The sequence below is a fragment of the Vicia villosa genome, unplaced genomic scaffold, assembly GCF_029867415.1.
Source record: "Vicia villosa cultivar HV-30 ecotype Madison, WI unplaced genomic scaffold, Vvil1.0 ctg.000207F_1_1_1, whole genome shotgun sequence".
Taxonomy (NCBI): domain Eukaryota; kingdom Viridiplantae; phylum Streptophyta; class Magnoliopsida; order Fabales; family Fabaceae; genus Vicia; species Vicia villosa.
The window spans coordinates 70446-83672 of record NW_026705072.1 but is presented as its reverse complement, the minus strand read 5'-3'; positions in this window follow the sequence as shown (position 1 = coordinate 83672).

Here is a 13227-nt window from a genome sequence, read left to right as displayed (position 1 = left end):
TATTTGGGTCCCATCTTCATAATTTTTTGAGATTGATATTTGATTGATTCTTGAAGAAATATGATTTGTAAACTTTCTAAAATGTACTCAATTCTAATCCAATCTTACCAATCTGGTCTAGAACGAAATTGGATGCAGATTATGGCCTTTAAGTGATTGAATTTGATTAGCAATCAAAACTAAAACAAATCTTGCATATTTCCTTCATTTATTTTGATTTAAATTATGTTTAAAATGAATAAAAATTCACTAAAATTATAATAAAAATCAAATAGTCATGGGATTGAGTTTAGAGCTCTTTAGTAACTTCATAACCAAGTTTGGATCATAAAAGGACAGGCCCATTTGGAAAAAAAACCAAGTTTAACCCTTATTTGCTTTACATTTCCCTCCGAAATCGACCAACTTTGACAAGGCATATCTCCCTCAATTTTTAAGATATGGAGGAGTTCTAGGACTTTTTGGAAACCTCAAGATGTCCTCTACAAGCCACATTAAAACATATTTTTCATTTGGGGATTTTATCTTGATGATATACCCTTTGACAAAAACTGCTTTTTAAAATAGGCTTTGGTTGGGAAATTTTTTATACTCCATGTGAAAGTTATGACCAGTCAAAGTTGAGTTGACTTTCTCCTATAAAAACCCTAATTTGAACCTTTTGAATTTGTTCATTTCTGAATTTTTATTAATGGATCATGATCAATCTTTGATCAAATGATGGGTATAACTTCAAATACTTGATGTTGACCAAAAGTTTTGAAGTTTGACTGTATTTTGACTATAGTTGACTTTTAGGTCAAACTAAACGACTGTAAATCATCCGAGCTTTTGAATGAGTAATGGAGATGCTTTGAGACATGTGAGATACCTTGAGATCCATTTGAGACCTTAGAGATTTAAACTCCTTTGATACAATGCAAACCCTAATTTTGGAGATCCTTGATTACGAGGAGCTTTGACTGATAGAACCCTGAGTGCTCTTGGATAATTGAGGAACCTATGATTGAATATAAGAGGGAAAATTTTGGGGTATGACAGACTGCAACTTGTGGACCGATCTTTAAGCTTCTCCGCAAGGACCAAGAGTATAAATGGATAGAAGAATGTCAGAAAGCTTTTGAGGATATCAAATAATACCTGCTGGAACCTCCAATTTTAAGCCCTCCAGTGGAAGGAAGACCTTTGATCATGTATTTGACCGTACTTGAAAATTCTATGGGATGTGTCCTGTGTCAGCAAGACGAGTATGGTCGAAAAGCGTATGCCATTTATTATTTGAGCAACAAGTATATCGACTGTGAAACAAGATATTCATTGCTCGAGAAAACTTGTTGCACTCTTGTATGGGCTGCTCGCTGGTTAAGGCAGTACATGTTGACTCATACGGCATATCTCATATCCGAAATGGATCCAATCAAATACTCGTTTGAAAAGCCTGTGTTGACTGGAAGAATTGTCCGCTGGCAGATGTTGTTATTAGAGTACGACATCCAATATCATGCACAAAAAGCCCTCAAAGGAAGTGTTTTAGCCGACCATTTGGCCTCTCAACCTATTGATGATGATCAATCTTTGCAAGACGACTTCCCATAAGAAGAGATCATGTATTTAAAATCAAAAGACTATGAAGAACCTTTACATGGAGAAGGACCAGGTCCTGAATCCTGATGGGGTTTGATATTTGATGGAGCTGTTAATGCTTATGGTAGAGGAATTGGGGCAGTCATTGTTATGCCACAAGGTTCTCATGTACTGTTCACTGCAAGACTGATGTTCGACTGCACCAACAATATGGCAGAGTACGAAGCTTGTACCATGGGACTAGAAGAAGCCATTGATCTTAGAATCAAGATTCTGATGTGTATGGATATTCCGCTCTAGTCATTAATCAGATCAAAGGAGAATGGGAAACTCGTTATCCTGGTTTAATTCCTTATAGAGATTATGCCCAAAAACTGCTAACCTTCTTCAACAAAGTTGAATTCCATCACATACCTCGTGAGGAAAATCAAATGGAAGATGCATTGGCTACCTTGGCTTCCATGTATCAAGTGAAGTTTCCAAATGAAGCTCTTCAAATTACAATCATGCACCTGGATAGGCCTGCTCATGTATTCACTATTCAAGCTGACACTGATGACAAGCCATGGTTTTATGATATTAAAATCTTCTTACAAAAACAAGAGTACCCACCTAGGGCATCTAGCAAAGACAGAAGAACTTTGAGAAGATTGTCTGATAATTTCTTCGTGACTAGGGATGTGTTCTACAAAAGGAATTTTGAAATGGTATTGCTCAGATGCGTCGATAGACACGAAGCAAACCAATTAATGCAAGAAAATCATGAAGGATCTTTTGGCACTCACGTTAATGGACATGCAATGACAAGGAAGATACTGAGAGCAGGATACTATTGGATGGTGTCATACCCCAAAATTTGCCCATCTTATTTTAAAATATTTTGGCTCAAGCACTGAGAAATAAGCCTGACTATCTCTCTCCTAAGCAATCAACCCACAACTAGGGTTTTTCTTCTCTCAAAGTAAAATCAGGTCCCGACACCTTAAATGGACTTCATGGCCTCTCATATGCTTCAAAGTATCCTCATGCCAACTTTCAAGCTTTAGTTCATAAGATTGCTCAGTCAATGGTTCAAATGATCAACAGTCGACTAGTTTGACCTAAAAGTCAACTATGGTCAACATACAGTTAAAACTCCTGATTTTTTTGTCAACATGAAGCATTTGAAGTTACATTCATCATTTGATCAAGGGTTGATCATGATTCATCGAGGAAAGTTCAGAAATCAACAAAACTCAAAGTTTCTAAGTTAGGGTTTTTGAATTAAAAATAAACTGAACTTTGACTGATCATAACTTTCACATGGTTCATCATAAATTTCCCAACCAAAGCTCATTTTGAAGGAAATTGAATTATCTACAACTTTGTCTCTCTAAAGCCAAGGCAAAAAATGCTTCATTTTGGAGATATGAGCCAAAAAATTACAGGTCCTTTTTGAAAGTCAACCAAAAGCAGTTTTTTGTCAAAGTCCATATCATCAAGATAAAATCCCCAAATGCGAAAAAACGTTCCAAAGTGGTTTGTAGAGGACATCTGGGGATTTCCAAAAAGTCCTATAACACTTTCATATCTTAAAAATTGAGGGAGATATGCCTTGTCGAAGTTGGTCAATTTTGGGTGAAATATGTGAAGCAAATAAAGGTCAAATTGGATTTTTTTTTCTGTAAAGAAGCCCGATATTTTATGATCCAAGCTTGTTCCCCAAGTCACTAAGAATCTCCAAATCCATTCCCACGCCCATATGATTTTTAATCCTATTTTTATTGAATTTTATTCATTAAAAATACATTTTAATCAAATAAGTTGAAGAAAATATGAAAGGTTTGATTTGGTCTAGTTTCTAATCAATTCCAATAATCAAATACTCAATATTTGATTCAAAATTCATGGATGCAAGATTGGTGAGAGAATGGAGTGATTTTGGCCAAAATTGGAAATATTTACAAATCAAATTTCAATCAAATGCAATCTTTGATTCAATGAAGATTCAAGCCAAGTTTGTTGCCCTGATTCAATCTTATATATACATGAAACAATTCCATATGCCAAGGATAAGGATTGCAGTCCTAGAGAACACGTTAAAAGCTCACAAAATTTCAAGAAAGTGTGAAAATCGGTTTGATGGTTGGAGGAGGATTCAGAAACTTTTGAAGGCTCAAAAACGACCCTTGGAGATCCAGGAAGTTGTCCCAATCATTCTCAAGGCTTGTGGCATCTGGATTTTCGCCCAACACCCCACGGTTTGCATCAAAAGTTTTTGAATTCAATCATATTCATACACCAATTATAAACAACATGTGAATACATATTTTGAATTGTGATGATGTTTAGAAGCCTTCTGTACCATTTAATTTGTATTTAGTTGCAGGTTAAAGATTGTGCCATGGCTAGGGTTTATGAGTTTTGAATTAGGAACTCTAGTTACACGAAAAATTGGCCGAAACTAGTGGTCATATTGGATTCGTAAGGTGATTTACATTTGATCTGGGTTATTCTCTTGCATTATTTGATGATGATTTGCAGGTTGGAGTGAGGAAGACATACGGCCACGACGTGAAACCGTGGCTAAAGGCCCTGCGTTTCTGAAGATCCACGAAGAAGAAGAAGTCTGTGGGCGCGTCTTTTTTTTCTCTTTCAAATTTTCCTAAAAGGTTTTGCGTTATAATGTTATTGCTGCGTAAATATGTCAAATAAATAAGTCTGGTACAAATGGCAAGGAGCATTTTGGGTGTTTAGCAAGCGAAGGACCCGGGATCGATCCTCATAGCCGACATTTATTTTTCTCTATTTTCTTTGATAACTCACATTTGCATATTCAATGCATTGCACCCATGAATGACCAAGGTGCATCCTCAGACGTACACCGCCAGATTCACAAGAGGGCCAATCCATAGACTCAGAGCACGCTTGGGGGAAAAGGGTATACACTACGCATAAAGACTCGTCTATCACATGCATTTTATTAACTAACAAAAAAAACAAAACATACTGAAGGGAAATAAAAGTGATAAATACTCCTCCCACACTTAAATCGGACATTGTCCCCAATGTTCCAAGATAAGGTAGGTAGGAGGCACCTGAAAATGCTAGTGGGGTCCACTAGTACCCTCACCGTCCTGGGTGGTACGGCCGGAACGGCGGCTACAGCTGTGACGGCGGCTCTCTCTGCCCAAGGCTAGCTGCTCCACTCACTCTGTCAAAACGGCATTTGCCACTTGTAGCTCTCGTGTCCTACCAAGGAGGGTACCTTGGGTAGCTTCCATCAACTGGAAGTGACTATCATATGTGGTCTGGTGAAGGTGCTGCTGATTCTGGAAAGCCAGTTGACTTTCCATAATAGTGCACAAGGAGAGGGCATTCTGCTCTTGCGATGCTCGCATATAAGCCATGTTATCTGCCACCTGTTGCTGCAGGGTAGCAAGGAGGGTATCCCTCTGGGCCTCTCGGGCCATATACTCACGCCATATGTCCTCAGTGACATGGAAACTAGGAGCGGTACCTGCATGTGGGTTAGAAGAAGAGGGTGCAGTGTGTGATGGTGAAAAGTGGGGTGGTTCCTGTGTACGGTAGTCAAACTCATCATCAGTGTTTTTACCCTCATCCAGTTGTGCTCAAATCTGATATCAGTACGACGGGTACAAGGCATAACAACACTGGGTACGGCGGCACCACCAACCATAAGGTAATAACCACCTTCCGGACTCGTCTTGCATAAACGCATATCCTTTAAAAACTTAAGATTTGCAATACGAGGGGGGAGTGGTTCAAGGGTGGCAAGCTCCATGTCCAAACCAATGGCACGAGCAATAGAAGTAACCAGACCACCAAAGGAAATCGGTCCACCTTTTCTTAAAACATGGTGCATATGGGCAATCATAAATAGGACCGGATTAACTTTGGTGTCAGCTAGGCAGCTTTGCATGATAATTAGCTCTTTAGCATTCACCTTGTTCGGGTTCTCCCGAGCAAAGATGGTGGATGCTAGAAGAAATCGAAAGACACGAAGGGCAGGATTATGGATATGCGAAGCAAGTAGGCCATCAAAAGAGTTTGCATTTTGTTTAGTGATCCTGGCCCAGAATGCTTCAAATGCCCAATCCGTGTCCAAAGGTGCTTCTTAAATAGCACCCTCCCCATAAGGCAACCCTAACATGGCTGCTAGACCGTCGGTGGATTAATCATACTTAACATTAAACATTCTAAATTTGACTCCACCTAGGGTGCTAGCAGTGTTAGGCGAGACGTTATAGATTAAGGGACTAATAAATTCGAACGTCATCCTAGGGTAGGTGGGTGCTTGAGTAGCAAATATATCATGCATGCCTAGTTTGTCGAGAAGGAAGAAGACACTATGGTATATCCCTAATGAATAAAGAGAGTTTTCATCGATATACCTGGTGGAGTGGAGTGGATTGGTGTGGTTAGCAACTTCTCAAGCAGTTGACGTTGCTTAGCCCTGGGCTTGCCTTCTCGCAAAGTGTAGCCTTCAAACTCCATAGGATCTTCTTTGGATGAATTTAAAGAGAGCAGGGAGGTTATGGAATGTAGAGGTAGTGAAGATGTGAGAAAGAAAATAGAATAGGGGGTATTTATAGGTAGTGAAGAAAGTGGTGGTTGATGAGTATTTATGGTAGAAATTAATGTAGTGGAGTACTTATGGATGACAATGGGAGTTATGGGGGGTTAGGAATGGAATAAAATGGGATTGGAAATGGAAAAAGGGGAAGAATGGGGGTGGTTTTCGAGCAACTAACCGTTAGGTGACCGTTGCGTCACCGCGGCCGCAACAGGCCCACCGTGGGCGCGGCTAGTTCAAAAATGGTTGGGCAGATTTTTGTCCTCTTTAGCTTTTGGGCCTCTCTTCCTTGTCTTTACTTACACCTTGGGGGTGTACCTAGTACCTTTTTTTTTCAAAAATAGAATATATATGCATATTTGCATATATATATATATATATATATATATATATATATATATATATATATATATATATATATATGTGTGTGTGTGTGTGTTCGCCTACATATGTATATATATTTTTAGAAAAGGATAAAATATATATATATAATTTTTTTTCTTCTTTTTTTTTTTGTTATGATGACCAGAAAAACAAAAACATTAGTAGAACAATATAATTACAAATAAGGGAAAAACACAAACATATATATATATATATATATATATATATATATATATATATATATATATATATATATATATATATATATATATATATATATATATATATATATATATATATATATATATAAGTACGAACGTCAGGTCATCACAATGTAAATAGTACTATAGTGCATAAAGCAGAGAATGCAGCAAGTGTATCAAATGAGACTGAAAGGGAAATCAACATAAGGGAAATCACACACACACACACACACACACACACACACACACACACACACACATATATATATATACTAAGACAAAAGATCTCGTGAATAGCACAGATCTATCACAAACCGGGAGTAGGGGTGGAAATAGGCCAGGCCTATAACAGGGGCCTACAGGCTAGCCTATATAGGCTCAGGCCAGGCCACACATTATTTTTAAATAGAAAAGGCCTAGGCTTCTTTATAAGCCTATTTAGTTAAAAAGGCTAGGCCCCAGGCCCTAAAAAAAGCCTTTTAAGCCTATTAGGCCGGCCTATTTAAATAAATATGAATACTTATTTTATGATCATTATGTTATATTTTGTATTTTGAATTAAAATACATAAATAAAACATGGTTATCTTAAAGAATTTGTGAAAATAAGATGAAAACACCTGATGAAAATTGTTTTCATAAGTTTTCTTAAACAAATAGTCTCTTAGAACTTATGCTAATAGATAATTTAAAATAAGTTAGTCTATTTAAACATTATTTTAATTGGTTATTTATATATGTCTAAAACAAATAGGCTTTTATGTAGGCTAACCAGGCCTTCGAAAAGGTCAGGCTCAGGCCTAAAAAATAAGCCTACGACAGGCTACAGGCCAGGCTTAGGCTTCGGTTTTTTTGAGAGGCCAGGCTCAGGCTTGGCAAAGCCTAGCTCGGCCCAGCCTATTTCCACCCATAACCGGGAGGATGCTCTGCAGGAGGGTCTGGGCCACGTAGCTCAGTCAACTGGCGTCGAATCTCTGCCACCTCGCGAGCTAGATCATCTAACTCACCAGTAAAGGAGGCATCGTTTAGCTCCAACTGTAAATGAAGGTCAGCCACCTCATTGCGGAGCGTGGCTATCTGTCTGATCATTGATGAGTAGCCTATACTGATATGGATGGAAGGAGGCCCTCCTCATGAGTCCACGATCCATACAGAAATCTAGATCCAGAAAGGTATACCCGCAGTATGGAGTCAGCTGAAATAACATCATGTCCAAGCCCAGAGCAGAGGCTATCTGTGTCACATTCCCTCCGGAATGTATGAATCCTACAGTAGATCTGGCAGTGTGGTCGAAGCTCTCTATCAGAAAACCTCCACTAGTGATGGGTCTGGACTGGCTGGCACAGTATATGAATAGGACCTCCTCAGCAGTGACTAGGTGGTCACCATAGCTCCTCCCAAAGAATGTGTGGCAAAGGATTATCTCAAAGTATCGGAAAGCTGGATTGTGGATCTTCCTTGACAGCTGGGTAGAAGGGTCAAGGCTAGCTCCATTAGTAATGTCCTGCCATAATTTGTCAATATCTCTGCTCAAAAAGTAATTCAATGGCATCTCAGTGATGACGGTCGGTCCAGTTTGGAAACCAAGTAAATCCCCAAACTCCTTGATGTTCAGGGTGTACTCAGTGCTAAACAATATGAAGTTAATCCGCCCTCGGCCATCTCCTTCACCCACCCATGGGTTATAATCTAAGGAGCTAAGGAACTCCAGAGTAAGGTTCCTATAGGTCTTGTGGACATCATCAGCATAATCATTCCAACCAAGTTGGTTGCACAGATACCTGATACTCGGCTCAATCCCGAGTGCTTCCATGCAGCTTTGATCGGGGTACCTAGTGGGTACCATAGGTCTAGCAGATAAAGCAGTAAATCGGGCTCTCTGTGCTTCATCCCTGAAAACCATAACCATTCCATCGAGGTAATTCATCCTGAAAATAAGAAAACACGAGAAATTAGTCCAGATAAAATATATATATATATATATATATATATGTACTAAAACAAAATAAAAGTAAAAATAAATCATGGGCTGCCTCCAATGCAGCGCTTGTTTAACGTCATTTGCTTGACGATTAGATCTTACTTCATGTAGGTATTGGAGGGTCTATCAGAATATGACTAGAGTAACCAACGGGCAGATCTCCCCCTTTGTATAACTTCAATCTTTGTCCATTTACCACAAACGGAGCACATGAATCATTTTTAATTTCCAGTGCTCCTGACCTTAGAACTTTTGATACTTCAAATGGACCTGTCGATCGTGAGCGAAGCTTACTAGGAAAGAGTCGTAACCTTGAATTGAATAGGAGAACTGGGTCACCAATGTTGAAATCTTTCTTTATGATCTTCTTATTATGCCATATCTTGGTTCTTTCCTTATATATGATGACATTCTCATATGCATTCAAGCGAAGCTCTTCCAACTTGTGAATGTCCAGGATACGTTTCTCTCCGGCCTTTAGGTAATCTAAATTCAAGGCCTTAATTGCCCAATAGGCTTTATGTTCCAGTTCGAAAGGTAAATGACAGGACTTTCCGTAGACCAATTGATAAGGGGTTGTTCCAATAGGGGTTTTATAGGCTGATCAGTAAGCCCACAGAGCATCTCTAAGTTTCGCTGACCAGTATTTTCTAAACAATGACACAATTTTCTCTAAGATCTACTTAATTTCCCTATTCGATACCTCCACTTGGCCACTGGTTTGTGGGTGATATGGTGTTGCTACTCTATGTTTTACTCCATACTTACTTAGAAGCTTGTCAAATATCCTAGATATAAAGTGTGATCCTCAATCACTTATGACTAACCTCGGGGTTCCAAACCTAGGGAAAATGATATTCTTGAACAGTTTGATAACTACCTTGGTATCATTTGTGGGTGATGCAACAGCTTCGATCCATTTTGAGACATAGTCAACGGCTACTAGGATGTACTTGTTACCCAGTGAGGAAGGAATAGGTCCCATGAAATCAATACCCCAAACATCGAATAATTCTACCTCTTGAATGTTACTCAAGGGCATTTCGTCACGTCTTGAGATGTTCCCAGTGCGTTGGCATCGGTCACATTTTGAAATGTAAGTGTGGACATCGCGCCAAATGGTAGGCCAGTAAATACCTGCTTGGAAGATCTTAGCGCATGTCTTAGACGTGCTTGCATGTCCGCCATAAGGTGCAACATGGAAGTATTCAATGACGTTGCCTACTTCCTCTTCTGGCACACATCGTCTGAATATGTTATCTATGCATCTTTTAAATAGGAGGGGTTCGTCCCAAAAGAAATGTTTAACATCACTAAAAAACTTCTTCTTCTGTTGGTAACTTAGGTCAGGGGGTATGATATCAACGGCTAGATAATTTACAATATCTGCGTACCATGGCACGTTGTTCAAGGTTGAGATCTCCTTATAGGTTTCCTCTCCAGAGGTATGCAGAGTATCCTTCTCAATTGTGTTCATTCCAGCTACTAGTCTTTCATAGGTAGAGTGATCATCTATAGGTATTAGTTCAGGTTTAAGATGTTCTAACCTAGAGAGATGGTCAGCAACTAAGTTCTCTGTTCCCTTTTTATCTTTGATATCAAGGTCAAATTCTTGGAGTAAAAGAACCCATCTGAGCAATCTAGGCTTAGCATCTTTCTTACTTAACAAGTATCGGATCGCTGCGTGATCAGTGTAAACTATTATCTTGGCTCCTACCAAATAAGATCGGAATTTATCGACAGCAAACACTACAGCTAGAAATTCCTTTTCTGTGGTTGTATAATTAAGCTGGGCAGCGTCTAGGGTTCTACTAGCATAGTAAATGACATGTAGTTTCTTATCTTTTCTCTGCCCTAGTACGGCTCCTACAGCGAAATCGCTAGCATCACACATGATTTCAAAGGGTTGTGTCCAATCGGGGGGTTGTATGATAGGCGCTGAAATCAGTGCTTGCTTTAAAACTTCAAAGGCCTCAAGAAATTTTTGGTCAAATTCAAACTCGAGATCTTTCATCAATAAGTTTATTAAAGATTTTGTTATTCCGGAAAAATTCTTGATGAAACGTCGGTAGAACCCAACATGACCTAGAAAACTCCTCACTTCCCTAATGGTCTTAGGTGGTGTCATACCCCAAAATTTGCCCATCTCATTTTACTTCCCAAGCTCATACCAAGACTTAAGACTAAAAGACACATTCTCTTATGCAATGGCTCAATAAACTAGGGTTTTGATTCTTCTGAAGAAACTTAATAAATCAAGATCCCCAATGCATTTCATATGGCTTATGATGCTTCAAACTATCTCCATGACAAAGTTCAGGTTTCAATTCCAAAGATTGCTCAGTCAATTGCCCAGAAAGTCAACAGTCGACTGGTTTGACCTAAAAGTCAACTGTGGTCAAAGTACAGTCAAAACTCCTGATTTTTTGTCTACATCCTTATTTTGAAGTATCATTCATCATTTGATCAAGTATTGATCATGATTCATCAAGAAAAGTTCAGAAATCAACAAAAGCCAAAGTTTCTAAATTAGGGTTTTCATAGGAGAAAGTCAAGTAAACTTTGACCAGCCATAACTCCTACATGGAACATCAGAAATTTCCCATCCCAAGCTCATTTTGAAGTAAATTTAATACTCTACAATTTTTTCTCTCACAAGCCAAGGCTAAAAATGCTTCATTTGAGAGATATGGATCAAAAGATTACAGGTCTTTTTAGAAAGTCAACCAATTGCAGTTTTTTGTCAAAGCCAATATCATCAAGATTAAATCCTCAAAAGCAAAAATCTTCCAAAGTGGTTTATAGAGGACATCTTGAGGTTTCCAAAAAGTCCTAGAACTCCTCCATATCTTAAAAATTGAGAGAGATATGCCTTGTCAAAGTTGGACAATTTTTAGAGAAAAATGTGACACAAAAAGGCCTAAAAATGAAATTCTTTGCAAACAAACCCAATCTCTTTTGGCCCAAGCTTGACCCTCAAGTTATCCAATATTCAAAATCCAATTCTCACGAAATTACATGATTTATTTAATTTATTATGGATTTTTATTCATTTAAAAGATAGTTAAAATCAAATAAATCAAATAATAATCAAAGATTTGATTGGAGGGAGTATTTTAGCCATATTCAATCATCAATTAGGCAATATAACTGATTCAATTTCGTGAAGAGAAGATTGGTAAAAGAAATATTGAAATTGACTAATTTTAGAAACTTTCAAAACCAATTTCCAATCAAATTTCAATAAATGATTTATGGAGATTTTATTCAGTTCGCATTGACCTAATTCTGCTCCTATAAGTACTTGACTAACACAAAGCATTAGGAGAGTTTTTTTGGCAGCAGAAAGAGACCTAACTCGTGTCTTCAAGAACCAAAGAAATCTCAAAATCAATTTGAGGTTTGAGGCCAATTCAAAGCGTTGTGACCATCCCAAACGATTCCCAGGAGATCCCCAAAGCTTTCTGAGTTATTGTTTGCAAGCCAAACGTCCAGGATCACCCACCATACACCACGGTTTGTCACTTTCTATTTTGAATCGATTCATATGATTTACGAAGCATAATCGTGTTTTGAACATATATCTTGGTTTATCATGATGCTCTGAAGCTTTCTGGGTTGTTAATTTGAGTATTGCGCACGTATACCGTATATCACCATGTTAGGGTTCATCCCTTTAAAATTAGGGATTATGGATTTAGGGCGAATTAGGGGGAAACACAGGTATTATTGTGTTCGTATGACCAATAGGATCACAACCATGGCTTTAGATTGTATTTTTGGTGCGTATACACGACTTTTGTGATTACAGGTTTAATTTGCTACGAACGGAGTCGCAGCCAATTCGTAGCGAATATTAAGGTGAATTACAGGTCTGGAGCTTGAAGATGAAGGCCTGTCGCTTGGTAATTGGCCCGTTCAAAAACGCGCGCCCTTTTTTAATTAAGTAATGCCTTTTAATATAATTTGTTCCGTTTGTATAAATTAACAATTCAAGTGGTTGGTGGGAATGGTAAGTGCGCAAGCCTTTCACCCAAGGGTTCAGGGTTCGATCCCTGGCCTTGGTGTTATTTTTTTCAACAAATATCAATCTCTGATCCCATGCGCCTCACTAAGAGAGTCTGCCATGCGCTTTCAATTCATCCACCATCAGATCTCCAATGTTCCAGATCCAACGCACACGATCATGCAGTTACACCATGGACCTCCCTGGGTGCTCCACACTGGAACATTTCGCTAAGTTTTCATTTATTATTTATTGTTTTTTTCTTTTTATACTTTCTTTTCCTTTTGTTTTTTTTAATATTTTTGTTCATTTTTATTTCTTTAAGAAAACTAAAACCTTTTTTATAAAATTATAATCATTTTATTTTTAATAAAATTTATTTTATAATTAAATGATTAAATTAATTTAGTTGTTTAATTATTAATTGATTAAAATACTTGTTAGGGTTAGACAATTTAATCAAAAATTTATTTTTGCCGATTTAATTAATTAAG